The following is a 9,318-nucleotide window of genomic DNA, read 5'->3' as shown; positions in this document are numbered from 1 at the left end:
TCTTGTTTGATTCTTGTGTCAATTTTTATGTTTGGTGTCAATTGCATGCTTTTATAATTGTTCTTTAATTTTTGAAATTCATACATGTGTTCCTCATGATCTTCAAGTTGTTCTTGATGATTTTTCTTGTTTGATCTTTGTATTTTCATGTTTTGGATCTTTTCTTGTTTATCATATGCATTTTCAATTTGTTAGTGTCTAGAGAATAAAAATTTTTAAGTTTGGTGTCTTGCATTTTTTTCTTTTCTTAAAAATTTTCAAAAATAAGTCTTGATGTTCATCTTGATCTTCAAAGTGTTCTTGGTGTTCATCTTGACATTCATAGTGTTCTTGCATGCATCATTTGTTTTGATCCAAAATTTTCATGCATTGAGTCTTTTTGATGTTTTTCTCTTTCTTCATTAAAAATCCAAAAATAAAAAAAATATCTTTCCCTTATTTTCTCATAAATTTTCGAAATTTTGACTTGACTTTTTTAAAACTTTTTAAAATTTAGTTGTTTCTTATGAGTCAAATCAAATCTTCAATTTAAAAATTCTATCTTTTTCAAATCTTTTTCAAAAATCAAATCTTTTTCATTTTTTCTTTCATAATTTCAAAATTTTCAAAATTTATTTTCAAAATCTTTTTCTTATTTCTATTTCATATTTTCGAATTTATTACTAACATTTAATATTTTGATTAAAAAATTTCAAGTTGTTACTTTCCTATTAAGAAAGGTTCAATCTTTAAAATTTTAAAATCATATCTTTTTGTTTCTTGTTAGTCAAGTAATCAACTTTAATTTTCAAAATCAAATCTTTTTAAATTTCCTTTTCAAATCTTTTTCAAAATATCTTTCAATCATATCTTTTTCAATTTTAATTTCAAAATCTTTTTTAACTTCTTATCTTTTCAAAAATTGATTTTCAAATCTTTTTCAATTAACTAGTTGACTTTTTGTTTGATTTTAAAAGTTTACTATTTCAATCATATCTTTTTCAAAACTACCTAACTAATTCTCTCTCTAATTTTTGAAAATCACCTTCCTCTTTTTCAAAATTTCTTTTTAATTAACTAATTGATTTAAGTTTTAATTTAATTTAATTTTTCTTTTTAAAATTTTTGAATTTTCACTTTAATTTTAAATAAAAAATAAAAATATTTTTATTTTATTTTATTTAATTTTCGAATTCTTCTCTCTCAACTCCTTCTAATTATTTATTTATCTACTAACACTTCCCTTCTTCTTACAAATTCGAACCATCTCCCTCTTTCTGTGTTCGAATTTCTTTTCTTCTTCTACTCACATAAAGGAATCTCTATACTGTGACATAGCGGATTCCTCTTCTTTTCTGTTTTCTTCTTTTTCATATGAGCAGGAACAAGGATAAGAACATTCTTGTTGAAGCTGATCCTGGACCTGAAAGGACTCTAAAGAGGAAGCTAAGGGAAGCTAAAGCACAACTCTCTGGAGAAAATCTGACAGAAATTTTAGAAAAAGAAGGAGACTTGGACGAAAATAATAACAATGCAAGGAAGATGCTTGGTATCTTTACTGCACCAAATTCCAATTTACATGTAAGAAGCATCTCAATCCCTGCCATTGGAGCAAACAATTTTGAGCTAAAGCCTCACTTAGTTTCTCTGATGCAACAGAACTGCAAGTTTCATGGACTTCCATCAGAAGATCCTTTTCAGTTCTTAACTGAATTCTTGTAGATCTGTGATACTGTTAAGACCAATAGGGTTGACTCCGAGGTCTACAGACTTATGCTTTTCCCGTTTGCTGTAAGAGACAGAGCTAGAATATGGTTGGACTCTCAACCTAAGGATAGCCTGAACTCTTGGGATAAGCTGGTCACAGCTTTCTTAGCCAAGTTCTTTCCTCCTCAAAAGCTTCGAAAGCTTAGAGTGGATGTTCAAACCTTTAAACAGAAAGAAGGTGAATCCCTCTATAAAGCTTGGGAGAGATATAAGCAACTGACCAAAAAGTGTCCTTCTGACATGCTTTCAGAATGGACCATCCTGGATATATTCTATGATGGTCTGTCTGAATTATCAAAGATGTCATTGGACCATTCTGTAGGTGGATCCATTCACCTAAAGAAAATGCCTGCAGAAGCTCAGGAACTCATTGACATGGTTGCAAATAACCAGTTCATGTACACTTCTGAGAGGAATCCTGTGAGAAATGGGACACCTCAGAGGAAGGGAGTTCTTGAAATTGATACTCTGAATGCCATATTAGCTCAGAATAAAATATTGACTCAGCAAGTCAATATGATTTCTCAGAGTCTGAATGGATTGCAAGCTGCTTCCAACAGTACTCAAGAGGCATCTTCTGAAGAAGAAGCTTATGATCCTGAGAACCCTGCAATAGCAGAGGTGAATTACATGGGGAACCCTATAGAAATACCTATAATCCCTCATGGAGAAATCATCCAAATTTATCATGGAAGAATTAACAAAAGCCTCAACAAGGCTTTAATAATGGTGGACGAAACAGGTTTAGCAATAGCAAGCCTTTTCCATCATCCACTCAGCAACAAACAAAGAATTCTGAGCAGAATCTATCTAGCTTAGCAAATATAGTCTCTGATCTATCTAAGGCCACTCTAAGTTTCATGAATGAAACAAGATCCCCCATTAGAAATTTGGAGGCACAAGTGGGCCAGCTGAGTAAAAGAGTCACTGAAACTCCTCCTAGTACTCTCCCAAGCAATACAGAAGAGAATCCAAAAAGAGAGTGCAAGGCCATTACCTTACTTGGTGTGGCTGAACCCAAAATGGAGGAGGAAGACGTGAATCCTAGTGAGGAAGACCTCCTGGGACGTTCACTAACTAATAAGGAGTTTCCCTTTCAGGAACTAAAGGAATCTGAGGCTTATCTAGAGACCATAGAGATTCTATTGAACCTCTTTCTGCCCTTCATGAGCTCTGATGAGTATTCATCCTCTGAAGAGGATGAAGACATTAATGAAGAACAAGTTGCTAAATACCTTGGTGCAATCATGAAGCTTAATGCCAAATTATTTGGTAATGAGACTTTGGAAGATGAACCTCCCCTGCTCACCAATGAACTGAATGCATTGGATAGGCATAAATTACCTCAAAAGAAACAGGATCCTGGTAAATTTTTAATCCCCTGTAACATAGGCACCATGACCTTTGAGAAGGCTCTGTGTGACCTGGGGTCAGGAATAAACTTAATGCCACTCTCTGTAATGGAGAAACTTGGGATCTTTAAGGTGCAAGCTGCCAGAATCTCATTAGAGATGGCTGACAACTCAAGAAAATAGGCTTATGGACAAGTAGAGGATGTGTTAGTAAAGGTTGAAGGCCTTTAAATCCCTGCTGATTTCATAATCCTAGAAACTGGCAAGGATGAGGATGAATCCATCATCCTTGGAAGACCCTTCCTAGCCACAGCAAGAGCTGTGATTGATGTGGACAGAGGAGAATTGGTCCTTCAACAGAATAAGGACAACCTTGTGTTTAAGACTCAAGGATCTCCTTCTGTAACCAAGGAGAGTAAGCATGAAAAACTTCTCTCACTGCAGAGTAAACCAAAGCCCCCACAGTCAAACTCTAAGTTTGGTGTTGGGAGGCCACAACCAAACTCTAAGTTTGGTGTTGAACCCCCACATTCAAACTCTAAGTTTAGTGTTGGGAGGTCCCAACAATGCTCTGAACATCTGTGAGGCTCAATAAAAGCTCACTGTCAAGCTATTGACATTAAAGAAGCGCTTGTTGGAAGGCAACCCAATGTTAATTAATTATATTTATTTATTTTCTATTGTTATTTTATTTTTTTAGGTTGATGATCATGTGGAGTCACAAAAACTACTGAAAAATCAAAAACAGAATGAAAAATAGATTTAAAAATAGCTCACCCTGGAGGAAGAACTTACTGGCATTTAAACGCCAGTAAGAAGCATCAAACTGGCATTTAACGCCAGAAAGAAGCATTAAGCTGGCGTTAAATGCCAGAAACAAGCACCAGACTGGCGTTTAACGCCAGAACAGAGCATGGAAGTGGCGTTAAATGCCATAAACAAGCAGCAAGCTGGCGTTTAACGCCAGACATGCATACTAAGGGCGTTTTACACGCCTAATTGGAGCAGGGATGTTAAGTCCTTGACCCCACTGGATCTGTGAACCCCACTGGATCCCCTCAGGATCTGTGGACCCCACAGGATCCCCACCTTTTCTTCTCTCCTCTTCACACCTTTTCTTAACACTCTTCCCCATCACCTCTTCACTACTTACATCCATCCTCTCTTCCCCAAAAACCCCACCTACCTCCAAAATTCAAACTCTTTTCCGTCCCAAACCCAACCCTAATGGCCGAACCCTACACCCTCCCCCACTCCTATATAAACCCCTCATTCTTTCTTCATTTTCACACAACACAACCCTTTTTTCTTCTTCTTCTTCTCCTTCTTTCTTTCTTCTTTTGCTTGGGGATGAGCAAATATTTTAAGTTTGGTGTGGTAAAAGCATTGCTTTTTATTTTTCCATAACCATTAATGGCACCTAGGGCCAGAGAAACCTCAAGAAAGAGGAAAGGGAAGGCAATTGCTTCCACTTCTGAGTCATGGAAGATGGAGAGATTCATCTCAAAGGTCCATCAAGACCACTTCTATGAAGTTGTGGCCAAGAAAAAAGTGATCCCTGAGGTTCCTTTCAAGCTCAAAAAGAATGAGTATCCGGAGATCCGACATGAGATCCAAAGAAGAGGTTGGGAAGTTCTCACCAACTCCATTCAACAAGTCATAATCTTAATGGTTCAAGAGGTCTATGCAAACGCAGGGATCACTAGGAACCATGATCAAAGTGTGAACCCGAATCCAAAGAATTGGCTTACAATAGTTCGGGGGAATTACTTAGATTTTAGTCTGGAAAATGTAAGGTTGGCGTTCAACTTGCCAATAATGCAAGAAAACGCACGCCCCTACACTAGAAGGGTCAACTTTGATCAAAGGTTGGACCAAGTCCTCACGGACATATGTGTGGAAGAAGCTCAATGGAAAGTTGACTCAAGAGGCAAGCCGGTTCAATTGAGAAGACTGGACCTTAAGCCTGTAGCTAGAGGATGGTTAGAGTTTATTCAACGCTCAATCATTCCTACTAGCAACCGATCTGAAGTTACTATAGACCGGGTCATCATGTTCCATAGTATCATGATTGGGGAGGAAGTGGAAGTTCATGAGATTATACCTCAAGAACTCTATAAGGTGGCTGACAAGTCTTCCACTTTGGCAAGGTTAGCCTTTCCTCACCTCATTTGCCACCTTTGTAATTCGACTGAAATTGACATAGAGAGAGACATCCTCATTGATGAGGATAAGCCCATCACTAAGAAAAGGATGGATCAAACAAGAGATCATGGACCTCAACAAGAGCATGAGGAAATTCCTCACCATGAAATCCCTGAGATGCCTCAGGGGATACACTTTCCTTCACAAAACTATTGGGAGCAAATCAATACTTCCCTAGGAGAATTAAGCTCCAATATGGGACAACTAAGGATGGAGCACCAAGAGCACTCCATCATCTTCCATAAGATTAGAGAAGATCAAAGAGCTATGAGGGAGGAGCAACAAAGTCAAGGAAGAGACATAGAGGAGCTCAAAAGCACCATTGGTTCTTCAAGAAGAGGAAAACGCCACCCTCACTAAGGTGGACCCGTTCCTTAATCTCCTTGTTCTTATTTTCCTGTTTTTTGGTTTTTGAGCCTTATGTTTTATCTATGTTTGTGTCTTTACTATATGATCATTAGTGTCTAAGTGTCTATGTCTTAAAGTTATAAATGTCCTATGAATCCATCACCCCTCTTAAATAAAAACTGTTCTAAAAAACAAAAGAACAAGAAGTAAATGGTTTCGAATTCATCCTTGAAATTAGTTTAATTATTTTGATGTGGTGACAATACCTTTTATTTTCTAAATGAATGCTTGAACAGTGCATATGTCTTTTGATATTGTGGTTTATGAATGTTAAATATGTTGGCTCTTGAAGAATAAGGAAAAAGGAGAAATGTTATTTGATGATCTAAAAAATCATAAAAATTGATTCTTGAAGCAAGAAAAAGCAGTGAATACAAAAGCTTGCGATAAAAAAAGAGAAAAGAAAAATGGCAAAAAAAAAGAAAGAAAAAGAAAAAGCAAGCAGAAAAAGCCAAAATCTCTTTAAACCAAAAGGAAAGAGCAAAAAGCCAATAGCCCTTAAAACCAAAAGGCAAGGGTAATAAAAAGGATCCAAGGCTTTGAGCATCAGTGGATAGGAGGGACTAAAGGAATAAAATCCTGGCCTAAGCGGGTAAACCAAGCTGTCCCTAACCATGTGCTTGTGACGTGAAGGTGTCAAGTGAAAACTTGAGACTGAGCGGTTAAAGTCAAGGTCCAAAGTAAAAAAAAAGTGTGTGCTTAAGAACCCTGGACACCTCTAATTGGGGACTTTAGCAAAGCTGAGTCACAATCTGAAAAGGTTCACCCAATTATGTGTTTGTGGCATTTATGTATCCGGTGGTAATATTGGAAAACAAAGTGCTTAGGGCCACGGCCAAGACTCATAAAGTAGTTGTGTTCAAGAATCAACATACTGAACTAGGAGAATCAATAACACTATCTAAATTCTAAGTTCCTATAGATGCCAATCATTCTGAACTTTAATGGATAAAGTGAGATGCCAAAACTATTCAAGAGGCAAAAAGCTACTAGTCCTGCTTATCTGATTGGAGCTAAGTTTCATTGATATTTTGGAATTTATAGTATATTTTCTTCTTTTTATCCTATTTGATTTTCAGTTGCTTGGGGACAAGCAACAATTTAAGTTTGGTGTTGTGATGAGCGGATAATTTATACGCTTTTTAGCATTATTTTTACATAGTTTTTAGTATGATTTAGTTAGTTTTTAAATAAAATTCACATTTCTGGACTTTACTATGAGTTTGTGTGTTTTTCTGTGATTTCAGGTATTTTCTGGTTGAAATTAAGGGACTTGAGCAAAAATCAGATTCAGAGGCTGAAGAAGGACTGTAGATGCTGCTGGATTCTGACCTCGCTGCACTCAAAATAGATTTTCTGGAGCTACAAAAGTCCAAATGGAGCGCTCTTAATTGCGTTAGAAAGTAGACATCCAGGGCTTTCCAGTAATATATAATAGTCCATACTCTGCCCAAGTTTAGATGACGCAAACTGGCTTTCAACGCCAGCTCTCTGCCCTATTCTGGAGTTAAACGCCAAAAACAGGTTGCAAAGCAGAGTTAAACGCCAGAAACAGGTTACAAACTGGCGTTTAATTCCAAGAAAGACCTCTACACATGAAAGTTTCAATGCTCAGTCCAATCACACACCAAGTGGGCCCGGAAGTGGATTTCTGCATCATTTACTCATTTCTGTAAACCCTAGTAACTAGTTTAGTATAAATAGGACTTTTTATTATTGTATTTACAGTTTGATCTTATCTTTTGATCATGTTTTGATGATTGAACCCTCTTTGGGAGGCTGGCCATTCGGCCATGCCTGGACCATTATCACTTATGTATTTTCAACGGTAGAGTTTCTACACACCATAGATTAAGGTGTGGAGCTCTACTGTTCCTCATGAATTAATGTAAAGTACTATTGTTTTTCTATTCAATTCAAGCCTATTTCTTCTCTAAGATATTCATTCGCACATAAGAACATGATGAATGTGATGATTATGTGACGCTCATCATCATTCTCACTTATGAACGCGTGCCTGACAAACACTTCCGTTCTACATGTAACCAAGCTTGAATGCATATCTCTTAGCCTCCTGATTCACGATCAGAGTCTTCGTGGTATAGGCTAGAACTATTGGCGGCCATTCTTGAGATCCGGAAAGTCTAAACCTTGTCTATGGTATTCCGAGTAGGATCTGGGAAGGGATGGCTGTGACGAGCTTCAAACTCGCGAGTGCTGGGCGTAGTGACAGACGCAAAAGGATTACTGAATCCTATTCCAGCAGGATCGAGAACCGACAGATGATTAGCCGTGCGTTGACAGCTCATCTTGGACCATTTTCACTGAGAGGACGGGAAGTAGTCATTGACGACGGTGCTGCCCTACAAACAGCTTGCCATGGAAAGGAGTAGGAAGGATTGGATGAAAGCAGTAGGAAAGCGGAGATTCAAAAGGAACAAAGCAACTTCATACGCTTATCTGAAATTCTCACCAATGAATTGCATAAGTATCTCTATCTTTATTTTATATTTTATTTATCTTTTAATTATTAAACCTCTATAACCATTTGAATCCGCCTGACTGAGATTTACAAGGAGACCATAGCTTGCTTCAAGCCGACAATCTCCGTGGGATCGACCCTTACTCACGTAAGGTTTATTACTTGGACGACCCAGTGCACTTGCTGGTTAGTTGTGCGAAGTTGTGACAAAAGAACTAAGATTATAAACGTGCGTATTAAGTTTTCAGCGCCGTTACCAAGGAATGAACGATCACGATTTTGTGCACCACTTCACCTCTCGGGTTTTTCTCTGTGTCACTTGGAAAACTGTTAGTAGGTTTGGGAATCTTCTCAGAGAGGTATCCCACTTGAAATTCCAGCCTCTTGATGGTGTCTCCCTGGTTTTTTATATTGGCTCGCACCTCCTCCTTGAACACCTTGTTATCTTGGATTTCGTTACATATGCCTTCAAGTAGAGTCTCGATTCTGGAGAGTCTATCTTCGGATGATGGTGAGTTGAGATTGGAGGGATGAGAAGGGCCATTTTAGTTTTGATATGGATGTTGAGAGGTATTGTTAGGTGGGTGATGATATGATCTCTGTGTGGAATGTTGGTGAGCTGCATTGTTGTTGGGGTTGTGACGTCTCTGATCTTGGCCTTGATCTTGTTGATTTCCCCACCCAAAGTTCGGGTGGTTCCTCCAACCCAGATTATAAGTTTTGGAGTATGGATCATGGGTCTGCCTAGGTGAGTTCCCAATTTAGTTGGCTTGCTCCTGGTTACTTTCATCCTCTGAATTCACTCATTCTTGAGCTGCTGATGAGGTGGTGACTGCTACCACCTGGTTCCTTTCCATCTTCTTGGTAAGGTCAGCCAGCTGCTTGGTGATCATCTTGTTTTGAGCTAGCAGTGCATCTACGTTGTTTAGCTCCATCACTCCTCTAGTATTGCCCCTTTCAGAAGCATAGAAGTAATCATTCTCAGCTACAGTCTCAATGACATCTATGGCTTCTTCAATGGTCTTCTTCTTATTCAGAGATCCCCCAGATGAATGGTCTACTGCCTTCTTTGATTCATAAGAAAGACCCTTATAGAAAATATGTAACTGTACCCATTCATTGAAC

General features: G+C 37.9%; 1 non-coding gene across 1 annotated transcript; it reads right to left on the bottom strand.

Moving 5' to 3' along the window:
- Window positions 1-1,884: 1,884 nt before the first annotated feature.
- LOC148564411 (small nucleolar RNA R71) lies at window positions 1,885-1,992 on the bottom strand. Its single transcript, XR_015884735.1, has one exon. It is a non-coding gene; the product is annotated as a small nucleolar RNA R71 (small nucleolar RNA).
- Window positions 1,993-9,318: the final 7,326 nt, after the last annotated feature.

This window comes from Arachis ipaensis, chromosome B5, assembly GCF_059453495.1.
Source record: "Arachis ipaensis isolate K30076 ecotype BB chromosome B5, ASM5945349v1, whole genome shotgun sequence".
Taxonomy (NCBI): domain Eukaryota; kingdom Viridiplantae; phylum Streptophyta; class Magnoliopsida; order Fabales; family Fabaceae; genus Arachis; species Arachis ipaensis.
Note: the sequence above shows the minus strand (reverse complement) of the source record. Positions and strands in the feature narration are given on the sequence as shown.